Below are 17,809 nucleotides of genomic sequence, written 5' to 3'. Positions count from 1 at the left end.
CATATTTTCCCCATAGTTTTTTAAAAGTGCAAATATGATTTTTATATCGTGGCTAATTCAATAGTTCATCATATTAAATTTTCGCCGTGCTTATGTCTTTTTTGATCTTAAGGCTTTCCTTAGTACATATTTTTACAAATATAAATACATTTTTATTTAGTTAAGAAAATATGAGAAGTTATTATAGTAAAGTAAAGATTTTTTTTACATATATTTAAAATAAATGTTCACAATAGACTATTTGGATGTGTAACCTTGCATCTACAAAATTAGTGGTCTCCAAACGTAAAATGAAAATATTAGTCGTCCCTTTCATCAACAAAATGCAATTAGAAAAAGCGGTAAATTAAGTACATAACTGACTTGCATTAGTTTCATTCATGAAAAAATTACAAGCAGTTCACTAAAACGTAGTTTTTATTCAATGGAGCCCGTAATGCATAAATTGACAACTATTGTGGAAATAATCACTTTATTTGCTCAGCAGTATTTATAACTTAGGCAACATTGATATCCCGACAAACTACCGAATACGAAATGCATCGACATCAACGAGTGGGCGTGCGAAGTGCTGTCCTGCTTATGCACGTTGTTATGTTCTCCCCTGGCGGGTCGTTGAGCCGATGAACGCGTTTTGACAGCACTGCTCTAGTATAGAAAAGTTTCATATTTCGTGTTGGTCGTCAACAAATTTTCACAATGTAAAGACTTTAATATCTCGTATAAATTACATTGAAAATCGGCTAATGTGATTAAATAATATATTTGAAATGATTATTGTCTAAAGACAATAGAAAAAAGCGGATTTGGTGGTAATTAATAAACAAATATATGATTTCTAAATGTAACTAAAATCATGTCAGCAAGTTTTCATTTGATTGTTTTTTTTTTGTAAGTTAAATGAATGAAGCTCTAAAGAAAAGATTGGGCTCACACTGGCGCAAGTCGAGTTGAATCTGTATTACGTTCTATTGTGTTCGATAAGTGCACATAAGCCTGGTGGTGACAAGCACATTTGGAGATTACAAAAGTTTATAAAATTCATTGAGATCAAAATATTTATAAAAGTGAAGTAATTGAAAAGTGAATTGTGTACATGCATGGCGATAAATTAAGTAAACGAAAATTTTTTGTATGCGCACATGAAAAGACTAGTGCAGTATTGAAGTTTATTGTGAATGAGAACTGTGAAAGCGATGCGTTCTACCATTGAATGAACCCCTCTAGAGTTAATCAAAATATACATACATATATGCTTCGTCAATGACAGATTTTGGATATTTGGTAGCTTGTGGTAAGTTCAGATATTTGTAATTGACAATATAAATGATATTTTAAAAGGCAAAAATAGTTGTATAAATCTCACGAATTCCTATGAAAAATATTCAATGGGTTGACTAAGGTTAATGTGCATATTATTTGTGCTCCATCTCATTACCGATACGTGTGTTTATTACATGATATCAACTTCCGCATAATGTGGATACTCTGAAATTAAGGAGTTCACGTCGTGAATTAATAAAAATAATTGTTTTAAAAGGAGCAACTGTCAGAGGTGAGGAAGATGGTAGTAATTTAAGTACATTTCATAACAACAGTTTAAAAATCAATATTTCGATGGAGGGAGGTGTCATTTAATCAATGCTAAGTTTATATTTTGTTGAGTGCTTTAAAATGTTAGCAACTTTGCGATGAATTCTCTACATACTTCAGTTATTATTTTTATACTGCAATGAAATAATTTATCTCTACTAGATGTTCTCATACGTTTGCAAATGCATCACTGTCCTTTTTGACCTGACCATTAATTGCCCATTCACAATTTATACATTTTTGTGTTTGATTTTGTCTCTTTCGTGTGCGAGGTACAAAATAATAAAGTTCGAAAGAGATAGTAATGGGATTTTTGATTTGCTTCTCGCCATTTCCTTTTAGTATTAGGAATTATTTTTCGTCTTGAGTTGAAGGAACGTTTATCTTACATTAATAAGAAAGTAGTTTTACGTTGAAATAAAGCTGAGAAATAGTACGAATATTTCAAATTAAGTGGCTTAGAGAAAGTGCAGTAGCGGTTTGATCTAAAATAAAGGTGAGACTTTGTTTTATCAGTTTTAGTTCTCTCATTGAATAGAAGAAAAATTTTTCATGCTTGATTCTTCTTCCTTTGGGTTAATATTTTTCCTGTTTTTTGGCATGTCAACCCATGTAGGTAATGCAGTTATTCAGTCAGCCATCTGACTTCCCTGGACTAATCAGTGTATATGGTGTTTTGAACACGTTTCTTTGGTTTAGACCAGTTGTTGCTTTCTTGGTGCAATAGAAAATATGTATATAGTAAGCTTGCCCGTAATGGCGAACCAGTGGTAAAAACAAGAATGGAAAAGCAATTTTGTTTTGATCGTCCCTTGCTTACAACTCAATGTTGTCAAAGCAGTGTGTTTTATATAGGGTGTAAAAAAATATATTTACTAAGATTTTAGTAAAAATGTTAATTAACGTTTTTAATATAAAAATGTTGGAAAATAACTTTCCATGTTTAGTTGCGATAACGGATGTACAGTGTGCGACAAAACTAAGACATGGAATCTACCTTTTCAATATTTAACTAAATAAAATCATAAAGTAAGCATTAACTGATGTTTTATTTAATTGTATTAATAGTTCATGTAGTCTGTTTTTTTTTTTAATTAGTAAAAATTAAACAAATTCACTTGTTAAAAAAATATAAATTCCGTATATGAAGAACTCCAAAAATCTGGTTCGACAAAACTAAAGCATATAACCAAGAATTCACAATAATGCTCTGAAAACAAAGCGACACGGCATGACAGCACGACAGTGAGCTGTAAATGGCGTCGTGAATCCAGCTACATGAACATTTGTAAGAAGGCAGCGACATAACAATGGCCGGCATGTACACAAAACAACAGAACTGTGCAATTTGTATGTACACAATTTCTTTGTTGCCATACTAATACCTTTCATTTCAATGCTATTTTAATATTTTGTTCAAAGTGAAATTTTTTATGCAAAATATATGTAAATGGGTAAATTTATTTGTTTTCAATTATCAATTGTTATTACAAATGATATAACAGAATTATTTTATGCTTTTATTTGTAAAATAATATGTGTTCAGCACATGATTGTTTGTCTAACGGTTTTTAATGATCAGCAAATGTTGGATTGTGTAGTTATTAGCTAATTGAAAAATATTAGTGCATATTCGGTTGCAGCATGGAAAAGATGATACGAAACTCTCGCATTGGCACTAATTTTTCTCTCAAAAGCATTCCCTGATTATTTGACAGAGATGGAGATCAGGGAATTTCGAACAGCTGATATAAGAAAAGGCCAGAAATAAACCACTATAATTAACTGACAAAATCAGTGTGAAATGAAATTTCATTAAACTTTGCGAACATAAATTTTTATGTAAATTAGTTAATGATTTTGCCCTTTAACATTTATATATGCATTTTCAAAGTGTTTAATATAGTGTTTTGTATAATTTAGCGAAAATTTCAATAGTAAAGAAGTTTGTGGTCAGAATATATCCAATAAATCTGTAAATTATATTTTAAGTTATAGCAATTAAGTATGTATATACTATATATGGATTGTTATTATGAATTGTTTTGTTTCTCTGTTTATTACGTATTTTAAATAGTTACATTAATTCTTCAAAATGTATTTACATATCTGCGTACTTAATAGTGCTAGCATACAAATTGTAATATTTTTTATGAATTGTTTTGTTTTTTGGAAAAGAAATGGGTAAGAATATATCTTCAAGATATAGTAGAGTGCTTGAGTGTTAAATAAGTGATAAGAAAGTAAGTTGGCTTTCAAAACGATTTTTTCATGTTTATAATAGGTTGTCAAAAAAGTCTTGCGGTATTTTCGCTAGATGGCGCTGAAAGCGCGTAGTTCTTGTTTTATCGCATCGGGTCATGCTATACCTTTTTGGAAAGCTCATTTCACGTGCTAACACTTGTTTGATTGATTGTCGTTTCTTTTAAGTCATTCGTGAGTTATAGCGTCGCAAACATGGAGCAAAATAAAGAGAAAATACGTCATATTTTACAGTACTACTACGATAAAGGTTTATGGACCCATTTCCACCGCACAACGATGGTTTCAACGTTTTCGTTCTGGTGTAGACGTGGTCGAAGATGCGCCACGCTCCGGAAGGCTTGTCGTCGAAAATTGCGATAAAATTGCTGAATTGGTCGAAAGAGACCGGCATAGGAGCAGCTGTAGCATCGGTCAAGAGCTGGGCATGAGTCATCAAAAATTCATTTCAATTTCAATAAAAAAAAATTCAATAAAAATACCGCAAGACTTTTTTGACAACCCATTATATATAGCAGTGTGAAAATTGCAAAATTCCCAAAAGTTAATATAAAAAAAAAGGCCTAATGTAATATTTTTCAGCAGTGGCATCATTGGCAAATGTTATAAAAAATGCGAGTTTTGACAGCTCTTTCTCGAATCAAAGAGTTTGGTATCATATAATCCATGGTTGCGGTTGGTTGTATGTTAAAGTGTTAAATACAGTGAGTTCAAAAAGTGTTCACGTATAGTTAAAAATAGTGCATTGCTGCTGATCTTTAGAAAAATAAACATTCAAATAAAAGTTTGTTTTACGAAAAGTAAAGTATATTTAATCAAAAGCTTTTTAACATAAACAAGCACTTCATTTAATAATATCTTGTGGCTATAGTAGATATAAAGTAATACAATTCATGTGAACATTATTTGAACTTAGAGGTAAAGTGGCATTTTCAACGAATTTCAAATGGTATTGTTTCATACTCTAGTGCCTGAAGACGACAATAACACTTTTTTAGCTTGCTCCGCGTTTTTAGCTGCGTCAGTCATGATAAAACGCCGTAAAGTCCTTTCTGTTTCAGTAGTGACTTTTTAGGCCTGCCTAAATTTTTTGGTAGTGTGTTAATATTGTCTTGCTTTCTTATTTTGCTGATGGCACCAATTGAAAATTTATGTTTTCGGGCAGTCTCTCAAACTGAAACCCCCTCCTGCAAGTCCGAACATACAGCTTTTTGAAAAATGAGGTTCCGTTTTTTAGTCCTGTCTGAAAAATAACCAGGTTTGATAAACTACCAATTTTTCGACCTTTAATTTTTGTTACAAACCTAAGTAAATGTGAAATCCTTCGCACAATAAAATTATTAAAAAGTGATAACAACTATTTTGTAACAACGAAATTAGTTACATACTGCGTCACATCAGCTCAGAAAGTGTTCACGTGCACTTACGGATTTGAACTATATTTATTCAAATTTAAATAAACATGGAAATCTACCGAAGTGGGCTTTGAAAACTAAAATGTCGATGCCATATAACAGCAAAAAATGTTTATTGAGGTATTGTCATATTTGGATGAAATTCAATGAAAAAAGTAAAATTTGCACTACGTGAACACTTTTGAACTCACTGTATATCAATTGCTCGAATTATGTATTCTCATTTTAGGGAAAAAATTGTTAAAGATTTTAAGAAAGAATCGGTTATGAATATTACAAAAAAGTTTGGATAAACCATACAGTTTTTTGCCCAACATTGAGCCGATTTCGCACATTAGGCTCTTTAGTTAATAATGCATAGAGGTGGAAGGCCGTGGGAAAAAAACCGAGCGAGAAAATAACGCAGCCATTCGGCCAATATAAAATTACCCTTTTATATCTGCGACATCTATTGTAAGGCAATTACGGTTAAATATATCACAGAGATTCATACAACGTCCAGCTCTACAAAGTATATTTTCATGCTTGTAGCACAAAAAACCGTATATTTCTTTGAACGGACTGGCGCGACTGGAATATGAGAGGATGCACATAAATTGGACGATTACGAAATGGTATTGTACATTTTCCCAACGAATCGAAATTTAATATGAAAGATTCAGATAGGTTGAAGCTGGAACGCAGACCGAAGGAACACCGCCTCAGTCCACGTTATACGGCAGACACGGTGGTGGCAATGTACTAGTGTTGCCATATGCTGAAGAAAAAATGACTTTAAACTGGAGTTTTCAATTTCGTATTTCTAATCAAACTTCAACTTATTTTTTATATTTATATAAATAAATATGTAACCATTTTGGTGGACCACTTTTGCTATTTTTTCCGCTAGAGACATTATTCCATCACTGTAAAACTTTCATCAGTGTTAATCAAAATTTCGAAATTTAAAGACGAGCGAAACCATTGTTGTGCTACACGAACAGATACAGCATCATCTCCGTAAACTTTACAAATTTCACTTGTGGCTTGTGCGGCATTTTTCCCTTTTTTATACAAAAATATGGCGAGTTTTTTCATTATTTTCCCTCATTTTTGAATAGCTGTAAATTTTTTTCAACTTTCCCCGCATTTAAAATCTCCCCTTTCTAACACTATATAGTATGACACAATGTGATTGGTAGCACTGGAGATATACGACTGTAACGACATCTATTGACAAAATACGAAAAGACTTTTTCGACTACCCAATAAATAATGCCTCGCCGATATGCAACTGTATTGAAAAATAAGGGATACGCAACCAAATATTAAAAGACATAAATTTTCAATCATAAAACCATTTTCGTGCTTTAGTTTTGTCGCACCAGATTTTTGGAGTTTTTCATATATAGAATATTGTATTTTTTTAATAAGTTAATTAGTAAAAACTAATTCAAAAAGAAGAATCAATCAACTAATAATAAAAATAAAATCATTTAATACCTACTTTATGATTTTATTCGTTTAAATATCGACAGTGTAGACTTGTGCCGTAGTTTTGTTGCAAACCGTATATGTGCTGTATATATCCTTTTAATAACAAAAATGCTATTGATTAAATATATTTGTCTGCAAAAATTACCGTTGCTTGGACAATAATCTGTGCAAATTACGTTACAAACCACCCAGATGGCAGAACGGCACATGCTGGAACAGCAGTGTTGGTTAGAAAACGCACAGACGAGCGTTTTCACATCTGTGAAACAAACATTTATCGACGAACGAGGCAACGCGCGGACAGTGAATGCCGGCCGTGGGCAATGTTTTGTGGCCGATAGTCGCGGTACCGAAGTGGTTATATTTGAGTACAAAATAAATACACACATAAATAAAAACAGATATAATAACTAACGCTGCTGTCTTAAGCTCATATAAAAAAAACGCTTCAGAAATGGTTCAGCTAGTATGCAGCTCTGAAGAAATCTAGTAATAATTTTTAATACATTCTGGTTTTGCGAAGAAACATGGAATCAACAATTGTTTCTTGAAGGAAATTCAAAGTAATTATTAAATTCATCCTACAATTAGTTAAAATTATTATTATGAAAAATGGTTCATTTTGAAATTTTGTATAAAACCTACCAACCTTCATCCATATTCCTTAAATCGCAATAAAAATATTTATATACTTACACGCATAAGTTTAGTTTCTTTTATTTTCTCTTGCTTTTCTAATGTGGGTCATTCACAATGCGTAACCAGCTGTCTAAATTACTTGATTACAGCTTATGAAATAAGGAATTTTGTCTTGAGCAATTACTTAAGAGTTGGATACAGACCTTTAGTAACACGTTACAATTCTTTAAAAACTTTCAAAATAGGCTCCTTTTGCGTCGTTGCAGGGTTGCCAGCGTGATTTTCAAGCATTGAAGGCGTCATAGAAGGCATTCTCCGGAACAGCCTTGAGAGCCGAAGTGCATGCTGCTTGGATCTCCTTTGTCGTCTTAAAATGCTTGCTTTTCATTGTTCTTTTCAAGCAAGGATACAAAAAAAGTCCGGGGGCCACATCTGGGCTGTAGGGCGAGATGATTGCACGATACTGACGTCGGGCAATGGAATCGATGGCATGTGTTCGAAAGTAAACAACTACCTCTCCGACCTTTCTCCTCACTGCAAGGAGCTTCACACTTTCCACCCCCAAATCCACAGCGACCATTTTTACGAACTGGACGAAGGAGTATAGACTTGAACTTAATATTACAGTCGATGGCGTCAACCAGGTGTAACCTTTGATAGCCTATGCTCCTTTACTCCCCATACGACCGCGATTATTGCCAAGGTACAGAGCCGCAACTCAATCCCATTGTGGCTAGTCGGCAGCTCATGGGGAAAAGACAAAAAAACGTTGTTGGCAACATACAAGGTAATCGGCCGGCCGGTCCTCAACTACGCAGCACTCATATGGTCGCCAGACCTGTCAAAATACTGCACTCCGGACCACGACGGGATGCGTCTTGATGTCTCCCATCGAACACCTTCATAGTGAGACGCTTATGCTCCCAGTTAAGGAGCATAGTGAACTCCTCTCCAAGCAGTTCCTGCTGGGATGTTTTCGTAGAAATCATCCTTGCAGCCACCTGCTTGGAGCGGAACCGCCTTCTAAGAGCATCAAGAGGTCTTTCCTTGACGACGTTGTACAGTACGCCGACCGGACTTCGAACGCAACTGACTTCCGACAGGTACTGACCGCCATTCACAGTGGAGCAATCAACACCTTCACCGACTCCCTTCCCGTGATTGGCGTTCTTGGAGTAGAACCACCACTCATCGCAGACGAAGAGCTCGAGTTGCCGCGAGAAACGCGAGTGACCCTTCAACTTCATTCTGGATATTGTTGCAGGTTATACCCAATATATGTTCTGCATGCAACGAGTCTCCGCATGACACTGACCACCTCTTTGCATGCCCTACCAACCCCACTCATCTAAAACCCTTTTCCCTTTGGTCCAACCCCGTCGAAACAGCACGTTTCCTGGGCCTCCCGTTAGATGACGTCGACGACAACACAGATAACCCTTACCATCCTAACGGGGATTGAAAAACCGTTAGAACAACAACAACAAGAGATCTTGGCTACACAAATTTCCATAGCACTCTAACATTTTATCTGAGTGCGAATTTGGGCTTGTTGAGAGTTTATATTATTGTTAGTCCTTTAAATCTGGGAGGAGGTCGACATAGTTCTACTGAGGAAAGGAAAGTTTTTGAAAACTTTACTCTCAGAAAAGATAAGTCAGCAATAGGGAGATACGGCTGACTTATAATTTTTTATATCTTTGTATGTAAAATTCATAAATTTAACAGTTTTAAATGTGTAACTTTTTTAAATCTATTGTGCACTAGAGTAAGCATGTTTTGATTCTAATTTTATTTTAGGTGTGATGTAAAGCACAAATCAGTGTAATATACATACATACATACATACATATAAGTATATACATTTAACATATGTATATATTAAAACCTTCAAGTCAATTTAATTCAGCACTATTCCGTGTATAATATTCTATCAGAAAAATAAATAGTGAACAAATCTTCAACAGATTATTTTATTTTTTTAATTTTTATCAACAAAAATTTCGTTTGATTTAAAATCCATCAGATCGCCTGGCAATAATAAATATACTATCTGGAGTCATCTATTTTTTGCTGCCAATATAGACCGTTTCTGAGACAGTTGCAAGTGATTATTTTGTATATTTGGCAAAATACTGCCAATTAATTAATTTTTTGCGTATATCAGTTCAGAACTTGTATGGGTTTTGAAAGCAGTGCGTATTTGGTTGAAGTTAAATTTTACCCTTCCCAATGCCTAGCAATTATTGGGAAAATATTTATGCTGACGGATCAGTTTGCAATTGTTCGCGCACACTTGTGGGTAATCGAAGTTTTTTAACACTTCGCCTTAAGAAGTATAGTTGAAACATACTTACGTTCATTTACCTCGTCGACGAAAGTAGGTCTGTCGCAAGTTATGAGACGTAGTAAGACCATTTTCTTGTTATTTCAATAGTCTGTGGCACTATATTTGTTCTATCTTCTGATAATCTCTTCCAAGACGTTTGCGGTCTGCACTTGTGTGTGTGTGTCCGCAATTGTTGTGGCTTGATTTTTTTCTTGGTATTTTACTCAAAATTTTAATTATTATTTATTATATACATATACATATATTTTTTTTTGATTTTGAACATATGCTTATAGTTTGAGACATACTTTTTGTTTTTATATTCTTGCAAGCTGTTGCTACAGAGTATAATAGTTTTTTTTTACCTAAGGGTTGTATGGTAGGTATCATTTAAAACTAGTCGAGATACAACTAATTAACAACGCTAGAAGGAAACACCCAAATCGGTTTATATTTTCATTTCCGAAAAAAAGTTTTTATATGTGGAAAAGATAAATAGTGCATATTTAGTTATTGTAAATTAGCTCATTTCTTTTTTGTTATAAACGAAGCATTTTATGACTTCAAAGTCAAAAGTGGGTCGTACAACTAATTAACAACGCTTTCTTTTTTTTTTTTGAAAAATTATTTTATTTCGGTTTTAAAGCTAATATTTGCTTACAAATCCATTACTGTCATTCACGGCTTGACATCAACGAGATATTGACTCCACTAAACTTTAGCAGACGTCCTTTGGAATATGATTCCATTCTTGTTTAACCTTTTCGTATAATTACTGCAAATTTCCATTTTTATGGGAACGAACTCTTTTCTTCAAATGTATCACGTTAGGGGCATATTGTCATCAGGATATGGTAACATTCCGTTGTCTATGATTGACACGTATTTGAACAGGTCCATGCGCCCATCAATTTTATAAATCGGCCCAATACCTCGCAGGATATGACACCTCAAGTCATTGTACAACCGTCTTACATAAGTTTTTCCATCTTAAGAAATCCTATTTATCTTGCTTTCATCGGAAAATAATAATCTTCCACTTTTTGTTGACGGTATTTCTTTTCAAACTCTAAGCGGCTCCTTCGATTGCGTTCAGAGAGTAATGGCTTCTTCCATGAAACTCCTGCATCGCTTAATCGTCTTTTTACGGTATCTACAGATCTGCATCTGGATTTTCTTCAAAAACCGCAACTCGAATTTGATTCGCCGTCTTGTGGGGATCCTTTTTTGACTCGCCGATAATTAACTCGTCCTCCTGAAGAGTGGATTTCCGACCTCTCTTCTTTCTTAGAACTTGTTTTGTCGTTTTATTCTTGTTGAAAAACCTATCTGCGTTAAATAAAAGCCATCCGTTTGGAGAAATTAAGGGTCTTTGCAATGTCTCCGTTAGATTTCCCACCCATGTGCATCTGCACGATAACAGTCTTAGTGTCCTTATTAGAAGACTTGTGCTTACCAATTTTTTATTCACCAAAATTATTTAATTCCTTAATAGTATAAAAATATAAAGATTTAGTTACCTGAACAAAACTAATTTATAGAAATCTTAAGAATTCAACACACGTTGCTAATTATATGCACGACCATTTTACTTACTATTGCCTAAAAGATCTCAATTATTTCAGAATAACGGGATTTTTTTTTTAATTTTACAGTTAAATCTGACCATACTTTCATGAAGCATTTAAAATATAATTCTATTTTTACCCTTAAACATTTTACAGAAATGGTCATTCAATTTATAGGGACAAGTTGTTATTAATTAGTTGCACGCATCTGTACATATAGGGTCAGGGGTGGCTTTAGTATACCAATCCACGATTTCAAGGTTAAAAGTGACATGGTTGGATAGAGCAGATGCTCCAGATTAAGAATATATATAATTATAGCCGCCGCAAATATTTTCATTTAAAGTTGAAAATTTCGCAAATTTTATTTTGCAATTTCTCGATTTATAATAACTTTTTCTTTTATATTATGAACTTTTTATACACTTACACTTTACCATGGATAAAATGATACGAAACTTTCTCATTGGCTCTCATTTTTCACTCAAACGCGTTCCCTGATGCCAGAAATAAACCGCTATAATTAACTGACAAAATCAGTTAGGCTGTTCACGATAAGGTGGTTATCGGGTTATGTGGTTATGTGATTAAGTAAACAATAACAAAATGCGGTATGACAAAATAACCAACTTTGACCAACCTAGACCCTTGTTTACAGATTATGTGGTTGTTTGCTTATTTCCAGTGTTAGAAAGTCGTTGGAATTTTACTAAATGGCAGCACAAAAAATAAATAAAACTAAGCGAGTGGCATTTCCATTTAGATTTTCTTATTGGAAAATCTGCTATTAACAGCTGTTTTTTGTTTACAATCAGCAAATTAAAACCGAAATAAAAAGCATCGAAAAGCATCACAAAGCATCAAAAATCATCAATAATTTTCAAAAATTATTATTTATACAAAGAATTTTTTGAACCCTTGAAATTCGGATTACTTAATAAGCATATACCTTCAATAAAGTCCATTTAGTCAATAGCAGAACTTATTTTAAATTCGATTATTTTGCTTTTTAAACTTTGTTTAGGCATTTTATAAGTAGGAATTTCATTGAACTACAATTGTAAACAATGAACAGCTGTTTGTGTAAAAATAAGTAAATAACCATACATAGGATGTTCACGGAGCACAGAGGTTATTTTTAATTTAATAATCACATAACCCGATAACCACCTTACCGTGAACAGCCTAAGTGTGAAATGAAATTTCTTTGAACTGTGCGAACATATTTATATATGTACATATATGTTTTGCCTAACCCAAAAATTAAAGAACTGAAAATGGATCAAAAATAATATAAAGATTTTCGAACTTTCGGGTGACTTTAGGCTGTACAAATCGGCCAATATTTGAGTTATCTCAATGAAAACTACAAAGCGTGTTTTACTCATAACATTTTATCTTTGTCTAAAATAAATAAAATTGGGCGAAAGCTTGACCTTTACCCATATAACTAATAGAATAGAACATCCGGCTGACTTTACTTCGGTTGCAATCGGACTTAGCCCTTCCATACTTGTTTTAATTTTGATTGTTTTTGACGTTTAACGTAATTGAGATTTAAAATACCCTTTCTTTTAAGTTGGATCAAATTGGAATGAGTATGCTAAACTTTACTCAAATCGGTGCAGTATTTTAAGAGTTTAACCCGGATAACACGTGACACGTAATTTTTTTATGAATAGGCATAAAGATATACATACATATAAACATACATATATTCCCGCCTACAGTAAAATCTTGGGTGTCCCCGACATTGACCTATTCTGTGCTTTGAAAACGTTTATGTTCTATTTGAGTACCACACAAAATTTAAAGATCTGTCGTTTTTGTTTACTTTTTATTTCTTATATCTCTATTCAAAACATCGTAAAAATCTCGCTATTTATTTTCCGTTATATATAATACATATCCATACAAACATACATACACAAAAGTTAGGTGGTATATACATACATACATACATATATATACACATATGGTCAAAATAATAAGTACATTCTTTTAGACTGCTTTCATGATTGAATTTTGAATGTTTGGTGAAATACACGAATGCAACTACGGGTTGATTTTATTAAATTTGATATTGTATTACCTTTTATAGTAAAAAGAAAATGCTGAATCCCCCCTTTGTAGTGGGCGTGGCAATTGATTGTTGATGCACGTGTTTCTAAGTGGTCAAAATAATAAGTACATTGTTAATTATTTTAAGATTTTCAGCAAATCGGACGATTTAAAAAAAATTCTATAGATGGGTAGAAAAAAGAATTGCAGTGCGGAGGAAAAGGAAATCGTCTTAAACTTCAGAAAAGAGTGCCAAAGTCTTAGGAATATCGCTAAAATATTAGGCCGTTCATTGTATTTCGTCCAGAATATCCTAAGGATTAAAAATGAATGTTGGAACTCGCGGTCGACCAAAAAAGACATCAACAACAACGGACAATCGTATCGTCACTCTTAGTAAAAAGGACTCATTTATATCTTCAAGGATAATATCAGCCTGGCAGGGTAGCCAGAAGAATACCATAATTGCAAAAAAAATTAAAGATAAGATTAGAATTCGCGAAAAATCATGCAAATTGGTCCGGCCCAAAGGGTAAGAAAAAGTGGTCGAAATATCTTGTGGAGCGATGAAACAAAAGTTAATTTGTTCAGAAATGATACCTGACGGACTCACAGTCTACAAAAAAGACCGTTAAACACGGTGGCGACAACATAATGGTCTGGGAATGGTTTTCGTGGTATGAAATACGATGTATTGTGTTTAAGGCACCATGAATAGGTTCCAATATAAAGATGTCTTGGAAAACATGATGCTGCCATATGCTGAGGAAAGTATGCCACTAATATGGAAATTTCAGCAGGATAATGTTCCTAACATACTCCGAAGTTGATAAAAGATTAGTTTCAGGACAATGGTGTGAGTTCTCTTAAGTGGCCATATCAATCTCCCGACTTGAATCCAATTGAAAACCTTTAGGGGGAGCTAAAGAAACGGATTGGGAAACAATCGTTCCAAAATAAGGCTCAGTTAGGGAATTTTGTTGAAAAAACCTGGTATGAGATTCCAATTGATAGGTGCCACAAACTTGTCTCCAGTGTCCCAAAACGAATCTCAAAAGGAATTGAAAATAATGGCATATATACTAAATACTGATAAAAGAAGTAAATAAAAATCAAACAGGAAACAGAAAGCTCAAACTGATACATTTTTTCATTCACAGATACCCGATGTACTTATTATTTTGTCCAGCCATTTTTTAGTCCTTTTTTATTTGCTAGAAATGTAAGCACCTACATAATTTAACTATTATTACAAATATCTTAATTTTTGATATTTAAGCCATATATGAAATGAAATATGATATTATTTCCTCCCTTTAAACATGAATAAAAGAGAATTTATAAGTCATTGAATGTTACATGGGCGTATGTACTTATTATTTTGACCATGTGTGTACATATACATACGTTCAGTCTTACATACATAAGTATGCTGAATAATATTTTGTATTACGAAAAAAAAAGTAAGTGGTCGTTTATGAACGACGCAAAATGTGTCACATATTTACTTCTTAAATTTCGCCTTGAAAATATATCTATGTATTTTGTCTTAAAATAGTATAAGCATATATTTATATTAATAATCATTGCTGTATATAGACCTCTTGCTCTTCGGATACTACTTGGGGCTTATTCTTCATTTTACAGTGTACACTACGCCCTTAAAAATGAATGAAGTATGTTTTTAATTTTTTGTATATAAAGGTTATTGATCACAACAAACAAAGAGTTTCATATTAGCCTCTTTAAGGCAGAACATACATACACATGTTTGTATATTTATTATACCGGGTTCAGTTCAGTATAGAGTCATGTACAAATTATATGGTTTGTTTTTGGACAGGTAAAAACATATCTCAGAAACTACTATAGCTATGTCAACCAAACTCTACAGAGTCGTTTTCTTCAGGCATTTCCATATACAGTTCAAAAATGGAAGAAATCGGATAATAACCACGCCTACCTCCCATACAAAGGTTATGTTGAAAATCACTAAAAGTGCGTTAACCGACTAACAAAAAACGTCAGAAACACTAAATTTTACGGAAGAAATGGCAGCAGAAAGCTGCACCCATGCTTTGTTTAAAAATTTAAAATGGGCGTGGCCTCGCCCACTTATGGACCAAAAACCATATCTCAGGAACTACTTAATAGATTTCAATGAAATTCGATATATAATATTTTCTTAACCCCTGATGACATGTACGAAATATGGGTGAAATCGTTTCCCAACCACGCCTTCTTCCAATATAACGCTATTTTGAATTCCATCTGATGCCTTATCTGTATAATACGAGTATAAACATTAGGAACCAATGATGATAGCGGAATAAAACTTTACCCATGTTCAGACCGACACTTAATCACACGATTTCGGCTGTTGAGTAGATTATCCCACTAATCTTATAAATTTATCAAGATTTCGCCATACAAAAATAGACAGTTCAAAATCTCTTCATAGAAGTGATTTGAAACTGATCCACGCTAAATCTCTTTGTGCGACTCTGATTTGGCGCCATCTACTTGTCAGCATTGGAAATCTGTTACATTATCACAGCTGATTTAGACACTACAAAGGAAAAAAAATGTAAACAAACAAATTTTTATTAGAGCAATGAATCTAATTTCTGCTGAAAATCGACTTCCCAAATGAAAAAATGCGTCCATTATTTCCATTATATGGAAAATATTTAAAAGAATACGGCTTTTATTACAAAATACTATATGACAATGTTTTCTTTTGATAAATATTGAGCGATGTAAATTCTTGAATGGCAAAAACAGCTGTTTTTAATCTTTTCAACAGCTGTAAGAACACTGTTGGGTTATGAAATGCTTAAATGTAATCTAATCTTTTAAATTTTCGGTCTGAACATGGTATAAGAAATAAAAGAGTCAGTGTAAGATCGCTGATATAATAATAAGTCCTCAGAAACATCTTTCGTATTATTGGCAACAAAACGTTTGTAAGAAGTTTTTTATAAAATAGTGTGAGTATGTTTTCCTGATCCTGTATTGTCTTATGGAAACTACTTATGTACTTTATGCGAAACTCCAAAAATACATTCGATTTGGCAAAAAAATATTGTGGAATTTAGTCAAGGAGCTTATACGTTCAATGAAAACTAAAAAACAAAGCTGGAATATAGTCCTCGATTCTGCAAGAGTAATGCTAGGATTTAAAAAGATAAACTATATTCTATCAAATTATTATATCCAATTAAAATATAATGAGGTTATTATTAAATTTTATAATTTGTGTGAAAAGTATTTATTTTCCATTTACGATTTCTTTCGCAAATACAATAATTAACAATATGAAATGTTGTATTTTAATTAATATAAATTTTTTTATTGTTTTGTCCATAACTGCAAGTGGAAGTTTATTATCCAAAGCACATTTCAGTTATTATTATTTTAACTCTCAATAGCACCTGTCTAGGTCTAGGTATATTACTTACGTGTTGATAAGTAGATATGTACGAAATAATCAATGATTGTTTATTTTCGATGAACATTTGGGGTTATATAAAGAAGTGAGTTAATTACAGTACTTGTTTAAGAAAAAAAACTAAATAATGTATGATTATTAATTTAAACTACCTCAAATCACGTGCTTATCCAATTAGTGTTACAACCCCACTAATATCAATTCCATAACTAATTTGTTTTTCTGGTTGATTAACACTTCATTTACATACATGGTTTCTCAAATGAATCCAGATTCTATGGATTCTTTTTCCTGCAAACTGAAATATACGCACATATGTACATACTTATGTACATATGTATATAATCACAAACATAGTGTGAAATACCTCCGAAGCAGTTATACATATATAGACAAATTGGCAATTGACAACGAACGAACTCTAAAACGCCGCCAAAGAAACTAGTTTTAACTGTAAAATACAAAAATTTTACACTTTTGTAATAATATGTTAATCAAATCTGAAAGTTGAAGTTGCAAGGATTTAATGTTGCGTAAGCTTACGCATATGCATACATATGAAGGTACAGTGAATCATTAAAGTTTACGTACACTAATAATTACTTACATATATAAATCAAAAGAAATTACAATAGTTTTAGATAGAGGCGTAATCGGACCACTGCCACGCCCACAAATCACCATTAACCGAAAACACATAAAGTGCCATAACTAAGCACTAAATTAAGAGATGAACGCAGTAGCAAAGGTCACTCAAGGGAAAATTTTTTTAGAAAGTGGGCGTGGCCCCGCCCTCTAACAAATTTAATGTACATCTATTCTAAACCACTTAAGCTACAGCAACCAAAGCTTTGCTGAGTACAAATCATACGAGAACTTCAACTGACAGTGTGGAAATGGATGAAATCGGAGTATAACCCCGCTCACTGCTCATACGAGTACAACTGTTAAAAACTACTAAAAGCGCGTTAAATCAAAAACTAAATACGCCAAAGACATTAAATTTTACCACCGA

At 33.0% G+C, this 17,809-nt stretch overlaps 1 protein-coding gene across 2 annotated transcripts in view; it reads left to right on the top strand.

The window, feature by feature from the left end:
• Window positions 1-345: 345 nt before the first annotated feature.
• The window catches only part of LOC120773860, a 196,628-nt gene continuing 179,164 nt past the window's right edge, over window positions 346-17,809 (top strand). Inside the window, exons 1-2 of one of the 2 annotated variants that reach the window (XM_040103011.1) lie at window positions 346-812; window positions 897-1,294. The gene's annotated coding sequence lies outside the window, so the exon portion shown is untranslated. Of the gene's footprint in view, window positions 813-896; window positions 1,295-1,956; window positions 2,090-17,809 lie in introns of those variants that run through there. The other variant, XM_040103012.1, reaches the window with a different exon arrangement.

Source organism: Bactrocera tryoni, chromosome 4, assembly GCF_016617805.1.
Source record: "Bactrocera tryoni isolate S06 chromosome 4, CSIRO_BtryS06_freeze2, whole genome shotgun sequence".
In the NCBI taxonomy this organism is placed as follows: Eukaryota; Metazoa; Arthropoda; class Insecta; order Diptera; family Tephritidae; genus Bactrocera; species Bactrocera tryoni.
The sequence above is the reverse complement of the archived record's forward strand: the minus strand, read 5'-3'. Positions and strand labels throughout refer to the sequence as shown.